The sequence below is a fragment of the Scylla paramamosain genome, chromosome 4, assembly GCF_035594125.1.
Source record: "Scylla paramamosain isolate STU-SP2022 chromosome 4, ASM3559412v1, whole genome shotgun sequence".
Lineage (NCBI taxonomy): Eukaryota > Metazoa > Arthropoda > Malacostraca > Decapoda > Portunidae > Scylla > Scylla paramamosain.
In genome coordinates, this window is record NC_087154.1 from 11,411,862 (window position 1) to 11,425,197 (window position 13,336).

Genomic DNA, 13,336 nt, shown 5'->3' on the forward strand with positions numbered 1-13,336 from the left:
TCAACCTGTTCCTAAAAAGGGTGACCGTTCTAATCCCTCAAACTACCGTCCTATTGCTTTAATTTCCTGCCTATCTAAAGTTTTTGAATCTATCCTCAACAGGAAGATTCTTAAACATCTATCACTTCACAAACTTCTATCTGATTGCCAGTATGGGTTCCGTCAAGGCCGCTCTACTGGTGATCTTCTGGCTTTCCTTACTGAGTCTTGTTCATCCTCTTTTAGAGATTTTGGTGAAACTTTTGCTGTTGCCTTGGACATATCAAAAGCTTTTGATAGAGTCTGGCACAAAGCTTTGATTTCCAAACTACCCTCCTACAGTTTCTATCCTTCTCTCTGTAACTTCATCTCAAGTTTCCTTTCTGACCGTTCTATTGCTGCTGTGGTAGACGGTCACTGTTCTTCTCCTAAATATATTAACAGTGGTGTTCCTCAGGGTTCTGTCCTGTAGCCCACTCTCTTCCTATTATTCATTAATGATCTTCTAAACCAAACTTCTTGTCCTATCCACTCCTACGCTGATGATACCACTCTGCACTTTTCCACGTCTTTTCATAGACGTCCAACCCTTCAGGAGGTAAACATATCACGCAGGGAAGCCACAGAACGCTTGACTTCTGATCTTTCTAAAATTTCTGATTAGGGCAGAGCAAACTTGGTGTTGTTGAATGCCTCAAAAACTCAATTCCTCCATCTATCAACTCGACACAACCTTCCAGACAACTATCCCCTCTTCTTCAATGACACTCAACTGTCCCCCTCTTCTACACTGAACATCCTCGGTCTGGCCTTTCCTTATAATCTGAACTGGAAACTTCACATCTCATCTCTAGCTAAAACAGCTTCTATGATGTTAGGTGTTCTGAGACATCTCCGCCAGTTTTTCTCATCCCCCCAGCTGCAAACTCTGTACAAGGGCCTTATCTGTCCATGTATGGCGTATGCTTCACATGTGTGGGGGGTTCCACTCATACTGCTCTTCTAGACAGGGTGGAATCAAAAGCTTTTCGTCTCATCAACCCCTCTCCTCTAACTGACTGTCTTCAGCCTCTCTCTCAATGCCGCAATGTTGCATCTCTAGCTGTCTTCTACCGCTATTTTCATGCTAACTGCTCTTCTGATCTTGCTAACTGTATGCCTCCCCTCCTTCCGCGGCCTCGCTGCACAAGACTTTCTTCTTTCTCTCACCCCTATTCTGTCCACCTTTCTAGCGCAAGAGTTAACCAGTATTCTCAATGATTCATCCCTTTCTCTGGTTATATATATATATATATATATATATATATATATATATATATATATATATATATATATATATATATATATATATATATATATATATATATATATATATATATATTTGCGTTCTGAGTCGTCTCCGCCAGTTTTTTCTCAGCTGCTAACTGTACAAGGAGCTTATCTGCCCATGTATGAAGTATGCTTCACATGTATGAGGGGTTCCACTCATACCGCTATTTTAGACAGGATTGAATAAAAAACTTTTCGCCTTATCAGCTTCTTTCCTTTAACTGACTGTCTTCAGCCTCTTTTCCATTGCAGCCATGTTGCACCTCTTGCTATCTTCTACGGCAATTTTCATGCTAATTGCTCTTCTGATCTTGCATGTCTTCCCCCCTGCGCCCTTGCTGCACGACTTTCTTTCTCTCATCCTTGTTCTGTCCATCTCTCTAATGCAAGAGTTAACCATTATTCTCTATTATTAATCCCATTCTCTGGTAAACTTTGGAACTCCCTTCCTTCTTTTGTATTTCCTCCATTCTATGACTTGAACTCTTTCAAGAGGAAGGTTTCAAGACACATTTCGATGATTCTTTTGACATTTCTTTTGGGACTGGCACCTCAGTGGGATTTCTTTTTTCTGTTTTGTTTCCTTTGGCCAGTGATTATCATCTAATATATATATATATATATATATATATATATATATATATATATATATATATATATATATATATATATATATATATATATATATATATATATATATATATATATATATATATATATATATATATATATATATATATATATATATATATATATATTAGAATTTTTAGTAATCTGCTCAATAAATACATGCTTATTATTTTTTTTCTTTATTATTTTCCATAGTGGTTCCAATTGGACACACGTTTCCAAAACCGTCAGTGAAAAATAACGATACATGTCTAGGGTTAATGAAACGCGTCGTTGTCTATGAAACCCGTCCATAGATGTTTACCTAGTATATTAAAACGAAAAGAAAAAAAAAATCCCTGGACCAGTCATTCTTTTAAAATCGATTGCATAAGTGAATGATTTAACTAAAGAGTAATTAAATGAATGAATTATAATTTACCGAGTTCAACCGACCCCAAGGAAATAACCGACCCGCTGTTCCAGCTTTCCCTCTCTCTCTCTCTCTCTCTCTCTCTCTCTCTCTCTCTTACCTATAAAATTAAATTAAATGATGATTTAGTGTAATTTTATACATAGGTCTCTCTCTCTCTCTCTCTCTCTCTCTCGTCATGCGCAGCTAACGTAATTAAAACTACCTAAATCTAATGTCGCTTGCATTGGTCGCATGGAAGACGCGAAGTTGAGAGATTGTTTTTCTGACCGTGTGAAAACTGATGATGAATCATATCCTATTGGACCTCTTGTGATGGGACCGTATCGAACTAGTCGACTGTTAAGTGTCGAATCGTCGAGGCGTAGCAGATCAACCGAGACGTGCCGTGGTGAGGTAATATTTCAGTGAGTGGTATTATTCTGCGTAAACTGTAAATGCCTCTAAGTATGCATATCAAAATATTCTAGGATTATTAAAGTGTATACAAACAATTGACTATGTATTACAGTCTATATGTGAAGAATGATTCAAGTATTCATGTGTCCTGTTGGTTGTGGGAATGAAGATCGTAAACATAACACACACACACACACACACACACACACACACACACATTTTATTTATTGCATATAATGATACTTTCAGTGATTTTTACTAAAACACTTTCCAACAGTATTCCTATTATTTTCAATTTTATATTGATAGTTATCCTCACTTGACACTGGAAAATGCCAGAAAGGCAACTGATCAAACTGATGGAGCAGTTTCTTGGCTAGTCTGGCAATTCAGCAAATTCTGGCTGCATTTCATTCCTGGCTGCACAATTCCAGCTACAAGCAGCTGCAAATTGCCCCATGTAAATCCCTCTTAAGGATGAAAAATGGCATATTTTTAAAACGAAATTTCTAGTCCTCCCTCCTGTCCTGGACACTCCCTTAAGGTCACTAACCTAACCTAACCTAAACTAGCCAGGGGGCTTTGCCCTCCCTGGACTTAACCTAACATTATCTAACCTAACTGAACCTAACATTACCTAACCCATTGGTTCTCAACTGAGGGGGGGTTATCCCTTTTTAGGGGTGCAGACACTCTCCTGAGGGGAATGTGAGCACAGGACGGGAGGGGGAAAAAAGATCACAGACTCACTGGCTATTAGTACAATGTAGATGCAGCTGTTATGCTTAACAAATGTTTGTCTATCTGTTTATCTATCTATCTATCTATATATATATCTCTCTGATTCTGTCTATCTGTCTATGATGGCATAGTTGGGGAGGGGGGCTCCCAATTGCACTAAACCAGCTTTGGGGAGGCCCAGCTTGCAGAATGTTGAGAACCCCTGACCTAACATAACCTTAACTAGCCTGGGGTGGTTTACATCCCCCCTGGACTCTCCTCATAGATGCTAATCAAACCTAATATAACACTAGTACACCACACTAACAAGAATGATTTAGAAGTACTCACAAAATTAAAATGTACAGATCCCTGGGTTTCCTACTGTAGCACAGGAAAAGTCGAGTAGACCCAAGTCGCAATCTGTACACCTGTCTGATGCCATAATGAAGGTAGAACTGACATGGCAGTTCACTTGCTGCCTTTCGTATCCTAGCAGAGGACTACACGTGGACTAAATTGAAACTACACAGGCCATTTGAAATAGTAGCACTACATGTAGTACAAATGTGTCACACATAAAGCCTTATTTGATTACATATTAATATGACAATTAATTTGCTTTCAGTGCAACAGAAATATCAGTCAGAAATAGAATGGTGAATAAAGCACCTGCCATGGGACTAGTTACGGTGGTGACGTAATGTGGTCACAGTACCTGCATACCAACATACTAACACACGCAGTACTGAGTGAGCCAGTGTAGGGTTGAGAGGAAGGACAAGAGCAAGGAAATCAAAATAGATTTTCAAAATTCATTTGCAAGTTGTTTGTTATTTGCTCCACATGATGTAACCATTAGAAATGCTCCAAATCATGTGATCTACAACTTGAGTTTGATAGTATGTGCTATGGGTGTATTGTGTTAAACTGCACTACAACCAGAATAAGAAGGTGGCTCAAATGGGGGTGGGACCTTTAAAATCTGTAGGCCTGATTGTTAATTATCCAGCTGATATGACTAATATTTTTGTTGAAGCTTTCTCATCTGTACATAGACATGATATACCAGCTAATCCTTTTCCCCGCCATGTCTACAGAGGAACATTAGGTGATCCTGAAATTATACAAAAATTTGTAGTTAGGGCTGTTGCATAATTGAATTCCTTTTCAGTTATGGGACCAGATGAAGTGCATCTGTATATTCTAAAGACATGTATTGAGTATCTATCTTATCCATTGAAGCTTATTTATCATATTTAACAGGTTGTTTTCCTGCCCTGTGGAAGAAATCATTAGTTTTATCAATGTTCAAGAAGGGCTCATGAGCACACCCACTTTTGTATAGACCAATGCCCTTAACTTCAGTTGTATGTAAGAGACCTTAGAATAATTGTTAAATTATTGTATGAGTCCTTTCAAGATAACTGTGTTTTCACAGGAACAGTATGGTTTCCAACCTGGAAGATTGACAGAAGACCAGTTGTTGATAACTTACAAAGGTATTACTTTGGCATTAGATAATGGAAAGTCTGTTGGCCTTATTTTATTTGACTCTTCTAAGGCTTATGATTTTAACCATGATATTTTTTTGGACAAATTGGCACACCTGGAGATCACAAGCAAAGTTTTACTTAGGATTAAAGACTTTCTTACAGATCAGGTAATAAATGTAGTAGTGGCACACCCTAAGAGTGCAGATAAGTGGATGTGCAGTGGAGTACCTCAGGGTCTGTTTTGGGACTCCTACTTTTCTTAGTATATATTAATTCTCTCAGTTCCAACTTTACAGATTCTATTAAGATATTTGCTGATGACCATAAGTTATTTATTGCTATTAAAGCAGGTACAAAAGAGGATGTACTGAGTGCAGTGTGGTCCTGTCAGAGGACTATCAGAGGTTTGGGGACTCTCACTAAATCCCTCAAAATGTACAGCTTTAGGATTTACTAGAAATAATGCTTTTTTTTTGGCTGGGGTGGGCTAGGATGCCTCTCCCATTTAAAACTTCTGTTATGGACCTGGGTGTTTGTATTGATGATAAACTAAAATTTTATCAACAGGTATCCAATACAATACATAAAACAGGAGTAGCAAACAGTATTCTTAAATCTACATGATTTTTCTTTCATGGTTCCTCTTTTCACAACTCATATATATCTGTTATTGGAATATGCATCTTCTGTATGGAGTTTGTGGTATGTAGAGGATATCAAGCAGTTAGAATCAGTTCAGAGGAGATGGGCAAAATAAATAAGTGGGATGGAGGGTTTAGACTACTTTCAGAGACCAAAGACTCTTAACTTGTACTTAGTCAAGGACAGATTATTCAGACATGACATTATTAAATATTGGCAGATTTTTCATGGTCACCTGTCAGTTTCTTTGGATGATTTATTTCCTCATCCTTTGTTGATTTGCACAAGGGGCTACAACTATAAAATTGCTCACATCAGAACACAGCTCGAGGTTGGGAAAAGATTTTTTTAGTATGAGACATGTGGACCTGAGGAATACACTGCTTTCTGGACTTGTTTATTGTGTAAATGTGGTTACATTTAAGTAGGAACTTGCAAATTACTTTTTGAATATGTATGAACATCTCACTATCATCAATGAAAACATATTGCTGCTCATGGTGCATTATTTAGTCGGTTCTGATTTTTTTTCTGATTGTAAATATTTACTTGAGCTGGTGCATATTATGGTAGGGTTTCCTGTTTCCCATCTTTTGATGTGTGGGGGTGGGAAGCCCAACATGTAAGAGAACCAGGTAAGAATGATTGTAAGTCAGTGTTGCCAGATGGCCTCTGTAAAATTTCTGAAGATTTGTTGCCAAAATTTCAGATTTAAAAAAAAATTCTGACAATTGAGTTTTTCATTGTTAGTATATATTACAAGAATTAAATGTTCTTCTTGTAATTAGAAGTTATGCAGTGCAATATTTTTCAAGTATGCAACTTTTAAAGGGACATTAAAAGCAGCATTTATATATATTGTTTGCAAATGTATTTGCATTTTGTATTTTTATACTTATACCAGAGGATGTACAAGAAATACACACACACACACACACACACACACACACACACACACACACACACACACACACACACACACACACACACACACACACACACACACACACACACACACACACAAGCAAGAAGATTCTGCAAAGATTCTGCAAAGTTGTGGGCATGAAAGTGAGGAAATGATGGCACAAAGATGTCACGCAAGATCACCAAGATTGTGCATACTAATGTAGATGGTTTGGTATCGAGCCTATTTGAACTTAAAGACTACTTAAAGAACAATAAACCAGATGTGGCATGTTTAACAGAAACCAAACTAAAAGAGGAAATAAAATTGGGATTTGCAAAGGAAGGATATAGCACACAGAGGAGAGACAGAAAAGGAAAGGGATGGGGAGGAGTGATGATATTGGTAAAAGAGGATATTGTTGTTGAGGAAGTGGAATAAGGTGGTGGAATGGCAGAAACTTTGAGTGTTGTGATAGAAATCAAAGGAAGTGAAAAAAGGAAAGTTATTGTGACATACATACCACCAAAAACTAATGCAGGGGAGACCAATAAATTCAAAAGTATGCAACTAGAAATAAAAAAATAGTATAGAGGAAATGATAAGGAAAAGTAATAAAAAGTGCTCTTATTTTAGTAGGTGACTTGAACACTAAGAGAATTAATTGGGAGTAGATGGAAGTGAAAGAAAATGTAGGGTCATGGAGCAAAGGACTTATGCATACCATGATGGTAAATGCAGTGAGACAATGGGTGAATGAGCCTACAAGATGCAGAGGAGAAGAACCATCACAGTTAGTTTTTACAAAAACCTCAGAAAATAGACCAAGTGTACATTGTCTGAGTCCACTGGGAAGAAATGATCATATGACAATAGAAATAGTACCACAGGAGGAAAAGGTGTTGCACAGGAATGAACAATACAGAAATGGGAGACAGAACTAAACTAAGGCAAACTTTGCAGAACTTAATAATAAATTTTATGGAAAAATCAGCTGGAAAGAGCTATTTGAAGGTAAAATAGTGTAAGGAAATATGAGACATTTTTGAATGAGTATAGAGAGGGAGTGTAATAGTTTGTGCCAAGTTATAAAGTGAAAGTCAGGAAACATGAATGGTATAATGCCAGGTGTGTAGAAGCAAAAAAAGAAAAAGGACAGGGCATGGAAGAAAATGATGAGACAACAGAACAGAAATGCTAGAGAAGAATACAGAATGGCAAGGAATGAAGAAAGTATAATAAGAAGAGAAGAAGAAAGAAACTTTAAAAGTGACATAGTAAGGAAATGCAAGGAAGAACCCAAACTCTTCTACAGATACATACACAAGAAATTGAAACATAAGGATGGCATAAACAAGTCAAAAAGGGAAGGAAGAATTTATGAAACTACTTAGGAGATGAGTGAGCTAATGAGTGAGAGTTTTCAATCTGTGTTTACAAAGGAAACTGAATTTGTGGCAACAGAAGTGGTATCACAGAATGAGGGAATACAGTAGGTACAAGTAAAGAGACAAGAAATCAAGAAACTGCTGGAAGAGCTGGATGTTAGAAAAGCTATGGGACCAGATCAAGTAAATAAATGGATATAAAAAGAATGCAGAGAACAAGTGGAAAAATCCATATGGGATATAATTAACAGCTTGCTGAAAGAAGGAAAAGTACCAAGGGAATAGAAAAGTGCTAACAGTGCCAATACACAAAGGGAAAAATAAAATGGAACCACTAAATTATAGACTGGTGTCAATAACAAGTATTGTAAGCAAGCTTTGTGAATTAGTAATTAACTAATGGGTGGAATATCTAGAAGATGAAAAGATTATTACAGAAAAGCAATTTGGATTCAGGAAAGGGAGATCCTGTGTCATAAATCTACTGAGCTTCTATATGAGAGTAATAGATAGATTGCAAGAGAGGGAAGGATGGGTTGATGTGGTATACCTGGATCTCAAAAAAGCATTCAATAAAGTTCCCCACAAAAGCCTTATGTGAAAGTTAGAGAATGGAGGAGGACTAAAGGGAGCAACATTGAGATGGATGGAGGATTATTTACAAGGGAGGGAACAAGGATGGAGGATTATTTACAAGGGAGGGAGAGACACTAATTCAAGTTGGTGTGGTACCACAAGGATCTATGTTGGCACCTATTATGTTTCAGATATATGTAAATGTTATGACAGATGATTTAAATAGTTATATAAACCTGTTTGCTGATGATGCAAAAATAATTAAAATAACAATGGATGAAAAAGACAGCAAGGAGTTACAAAAGGATATTGACAAGATACATGCATGGAACCAAAGATAGAAACTAGAATTTAATGCCAGAAAATGGCATATGTTGGAAATAGGAAAAAGTGAAAAGAGACCATCATGGAATTACAAAATGGGAGGAGAAATAGTAATGAAAAGTAATGAAGAAAAAGATTTGAGTAATAATTCAGGGCATGCTATCACCTGAAAGACACATAAACGGGATATTCGGCTCTACATACAGCTTGTTGACAAACATTAAGATAACATTAGATAAAGAAATGATGAAGAGAATTATAACAAGCAAGATATATCCTAAATTGGCAAAAAGATACATGGAAACTGGAAAGAATACTGAGGATAGTGACAAAGATGGTACCAGAACTGAAAGACTTAAGCTGTGAAGAAAAACTTGAAGAGATGGCCAAGCTATTAAGAAAGAAATGAAAAGATAGCCAAGCTATGAAGAAAGACTTGAAGAGATGGGATTACCAACACTGTAAGGGAGAAGAGAAAGAGGAGGCCTGATAACAATCTACAAATTAGCAAACAATATAGAAAGATTAGACAGAAATGACTTGGTGCCACAGATGGAGGAGGGAGAAAGACAGACAAGGGGGCATTGGAAGAAAATAAAGGAGTGGATGTTCAAATGACATCAAGAAATACAGCTTCCTGTATAGAACTATTGAAATGCTTTAATTTCTTTAATTTCTTTTGTGTTGTCTTTTTGGGAACTTTTGAACTTCATTATGGTTCCCAGGCTTAAGTCAGACTCTTCTGATGGCAGTGCTTCATAGATAAGGAAAGCCATCTCCATGAAAGTGAAATTAGATATGATAAAATGCTCAGAAAAGGGCAAAACTCTGATGAACATTGGCTGGTTGCTTGGCCTAAGTTGCATGACTGTCTCGACCAACATAGGTGATAAAAGTGTATATACTAGGACTGTGTCTAATGCAGATTTACCTTACGTGAATTTACCTAACATGACCAGATAAAAAATTCCAAGTCATACATAACACGTTTTTTGCGATGTGCAATGCGATCATCATTCAAATGGCCTGCCATGACTGACACCATGATATCACACCATGCTGGCCCTTGTTCCCTCTCACTCCCACCCTGCCACCCATGCCATTCACACCACCCATGCTGCCAACCTAACCTTGCACAGTTTTCTTTGTCTTACATGCCTTGTTAGAGGGACAATGCCATGTTTGAACCTCCCAGTCAATGACCATCATTGCAAGAGCATTGAGCCTGGAGCTAAAGGAGAAAGTGTTGGATCTCCTACAACAGGGAAGGAAGATTGTGGACATTGCTTCTCAGTTTAAGGTGAATGAGTTGACAATCAGGACAATGAGAAGCAATAAACAGAAGGTGTGGGACAGCCTGAAGGTGGCCAGTGGAGCAAAGGGTGAGGAGGACAGGCAGGCTGCCATACATTCTGCCTCAAACAAGGAATTGGAGAGGCAGGTGGTGGATGCTGTTAGTATTGCCCTGAGAATTCCTGGATTTGACTGTGTCATTGCTCAGGAAATCATGGACTTAATAACAGCTCAACAGCAAGAGGTGTCTGTGGAGGAATTGGTGGAGGAAGCAGAGAAGGAAGATGGAGAGATGGAATACAGGGAGCAGCCAAAACAGCTGACCACCACAAATGTGAGGGAGTTGATGGAGCTGTGTGAGCTCCTGAAAGATAAAGTTATGGAGCTGGACCCTGAGATTGCCAGGGCATATGGTGCTCAGGAACACATCAAAGCAGTGTTGGAGTCTTATAGTGAATTCTATGGGAATCACTCAAATAAGAGGCAGCAGACACAGATCACTGCTTACTTTAAGGCGCCCATAGCAGACAGTCCCTCACTCTTCAATGAAGAGGAGGAACTTGAACAAATCTTGGCTGCTCACGAAGATGAAGATGAGGTTTCCAACTTTGATTTTGGAGGGTTTGGGAGTGAGGGTGAAGACTGAAGACTCAGAATAAAGTGTTTTGTTTTCTTTGTGTGTTTCTTTTTCAATTTTCCTGTAAAAAGTGCTTTGTGTTACGTGTTTTTTTCAATACAAAGTGATGAGCCTGCTCATGAGTGTTCTTACCAATAGTGATCTGGTGTAGAAGAGGAGTCCAGGTGAGTCATGAACATTATTTATTGTGCTGTATAACAACCATTTAACAGTAATTTATTGTATGTGCAAAGTTACATTCATAAAGACAGTCATTACTTATGTTTTGAGTACCTGGAGATAGATTTAGGTGGAAAAAAGTTGGAAGTATGGAAAACTTTGGAACCAGTTAGAATTTTCTCCATAGGATCCCTTTATTTTTTTTGGTTTACTTAATGCAGATTTACCTAATGTGGCATGCTTGCAGTATATATTAACCATGTTAGGCACGGTCCTAGTGTACTTGAACATGTGAAAGGATCTGCTTTTATGAAATCAGCTGTGATTAGAAAGTAGTGTAGTGGTCTTATTATTGAGATGGAAAGATTATAATGCTTTGGCTGGAAGACCAGCATCAGTGGCATATTCCAGTGAGCCTTATGTTGATTCAGAAGGCTTAAAGATTCTTTTGTTTGAGACTGTTTGAGAGTGTAGGTGAGTGACATAGGTACTTATGAGTTCTGACTTATGGCAAAAATTGTGGTACATTGCACTGTAGGAATGGAATTCTGACATAAATTGAGGACTCCATGTGTATATAATATATATATATATATATATATATATATATATATATATATATATATATATATATATATATATATATATATATATATATATATATATATATATATATATCATCACAGATAACACATTTGCTCTGAACCACTCATACTCCCTTTGTTAGAAACTGATTTTATTGACCTGTTAGATTTGGAAACTAAATTAAGTTAAACCTAACCTACCCATACCTAACCTAACCTAACTAGACTAAAATGGAAGGATGCACTTCACTCGATCCCTCTGTGAATTAATTCACGAAACACCTTACCTGGGCAGTTGGGTACCACCCGTTCATTGTCAGCTTCTTTGTTGCTGCAGGTGTTGAGGAGGCTTAGTGCAGGAGACTGGCAATGCTGCCCATGCTGGATAGAATAGAGTGAGTCTGCCTGGAGGAAGAAGGCTTGCAGTAATATTTCATCCTTGTGGGCCTTAATGAAGAGGTATCTGGCCAGATATTAGCTCTGAAGACCAGGGTGCTTCACCCACTCCTTAGCATCCCTCCATAAATATTAAAATTTATTTGCATGAACTCTAATGTTGGCAGGGTCAACAAAGTGCTCTGAGTGGTTAACTGCTAAATGGGTATAGCCTAAACCACTGAATTTGTTGTATGCATGGGATCAGTGTGCCTTGGTTGCTCAGCCTCCCCAAAGATGTCCAGCAGCCCTGGCCTTAAATAAAATGCGTTCCTTGAGTAGAACGTGCTGCCATGATGCAAGATCAGCATTCACTGACTGTAACTATGGTGAAGGTAGAGCTAATTTTGTTAGAGTGTATATTAAAGAAAAAGGAAGAGGCATGAGTAATTTTGCTGTAGTTTTTGTTCCTCCAAACACCAGTTCATGGAATGCAATAGAATAGTGAAAGATGTTGAAAGACACAAGTAAAAGCTTAGAAAAATAATGCATGATCATGATAACCTTACTATAATGGGAGACTTCAACTGCAGTGAAGTGTGCTGGGAGAAGTGGACTGCCAAAGGAAGTGAGCACTTGAGGAAACATGTTGCTAAAAATGGCTATGAAAAATTTATTGATGCAATGGATCAAGGATAGCACTACATTCAGAGGGAGTGATAAACCATCGATGCTGGACCTGGTGTTCATTGAGGACCTGGAAATAGTTGAAAATGACTTATGAAACTCCAATAGGGAGGAGTGACCATTTGTTGGTTTAACTAATTTTAAAAGAAGAAAATAGAGGAAAAAGAAGGGCCATAAAATTGGGAGATAAAACTACAGTAGAACTAACTGGGTGGGCATGAAAAAAGCATTTTGAAGACACAGACTGGAGAGGTTTCAATAATGGAATAGGGAATGAAAGACAAATGGATGCTACTGTTAAGAATTTATAATGATGTGATAGAAAGATGTGTATCAAAATTGAGGGCAAGCAAAAGCAAAAATAAATATTGGTATAATAGGGAATGTAAACTTGCTAGAGAAATGAGAGAATACATGGAATACAGGTCCTCCCAGCTATATGATTCATTGTTGTATGATTATTTGCTTTTATGATCATTCTTCTTAACTACCCCTTGTCTGCCATACAGTCAGATATGCTTTGCTTTTATGATTGCCTGAGTGCGCACTCACCTCCGCATACAAGTGTGTACAAGTGTGAATAATTGTAGCACCATGATGCTCCAGCAGCCAGTGTTTCCTGCACTCATGTTTGCCAGCTGCATTATGTTTGGAAATGCTCAGGATTTACCAGTGATATACAACATCAGTGACTTTATATTGTTAACTCTGGCTCCACTGACTGCTCACCAAAGCCAAGAAAGTGAGGAGACACAGAATCTTGAGACAAAATTGGCAATTCTGAGGTGGCATGCTGGAGGAG